Genomic DNA, 1,393 nt, shown 5'->3' on the forward strand with positions numbered 1-1,393 from the left:
GAAGTGGAGTTTCAAGCAATCGTTGTAATAGGGTTCAGATTCTCAAACATAGCAAACAAATGAAATAAAAGTACTGTCATAAAAAATTTAATGGCTACCTGCTCTTTTTATCGTGAAATTGTTCTTTCTGCCGGCTTACGAATTCGCCGAGACACTGCAAAGAGTATGTTTTCTTCCTTCCCTGTATTCAGGATCACGAACGGTGCATTTAGTGGGATTTTGCGATTTATCCCTCTTTGTAGAGATCGGCAATATGCTCAATGATGCTTCCAAGTAAATAACTTTTGTAGAGATCCATGGATGTTCCCATAAGAGGCATACTTCGTTTCACTCCCCATCATGTCTTTTCAATGCCCCGCTCTAGGCTCGTTTGTCTGGGTCGACGAAGTGTAGGCGATGGTTAACTGGGAGATGATGTTAGCCCTTGTCTTGTAGGCAATTGTAAACTTTCCGGCCACAGGTAGCTAGGACTAATATTTTTTCAAGGAAAGTTGACTGTCAGAAAATTATGTGTTCTCGCGGATTGAAGGTTATCCATAATGATTGCAGTTTTTTCCTGAGCATCGCGAAACAGATCCATCTCCTGATGCACTGTGTCTTTGCCAACTGACTGCGTTTCCATACGGGTTTTGGACACGGAAGACGAAAGTAAATTGTTTTCTTTGCACTACTCTATGCACCGCTCGGGATAGGCTATAAAGCAGGGATCAATTTCCACATGTTCAAATCTCCCTTTGCTGACGCTTTTACTTCGCTAGCCATCTTGATTATTACGAAGACACAATTTTGCTTCAAAAGAAGGGAAACATGAAATGATTTTAATAGTGCGAAGTTTTTCTTATGAAAATTACTTTTCATTCATGTGTAAAACAGAACTAATTACCATCACAAAAACTTCGCTCTTAGACTCGCTTTGAAGATGAGGGAGACATGAACTCGGAAATGGCCTATTGCAATGAACTCGTGCCTTAAAGTTTCCCATGAAAGATGCACCAATCAGACTGTAAGCGTGGTACACTCTTCCACGCAGTGAACTTATAAGTGTGCCGCACGCACTGGGCATGAAGGAAAAGCAGGTCACAGTTCACAGCAATACTGGAAAACCTAAAACTATCACAGGGACTAACCTTAAGCATAAAAAGTGCCTTTAGCCGTAATTAGGGTTACGGTTAGCATTATTAAAAAGGGATAGGTTGTTTCAAGAGTAGTAAGACAGGGATCTCTTAACGGTAACCTACGAGTCACTGACGAGTGCAAGTTCGATTGTAGGTGCTCGGTGCGGCACGTGTATATAATTACGTATCATTGTTATGTAATTACTCAGCCAGCATTCAAAATAAATATCATTTTCAAGGTGTGAATTAGCAACTTGACACGTTAGCTCAGTGGTGAA

The sequence above is a fragment of the Montipora foliosa genome, chromosome 7, assembly GCF_036669935.1.
Source record: "Montipora foliosa isolate CH-2021 chromosome 7, ASM3666993v2, whole genome shotgun sequence".
Lineage (NCBI taxonomy): Eukaryota > Metazoa > Cnidaria > Anthozoa > Scleractinia > Acroporidae > Montipora > Montipora foliosa.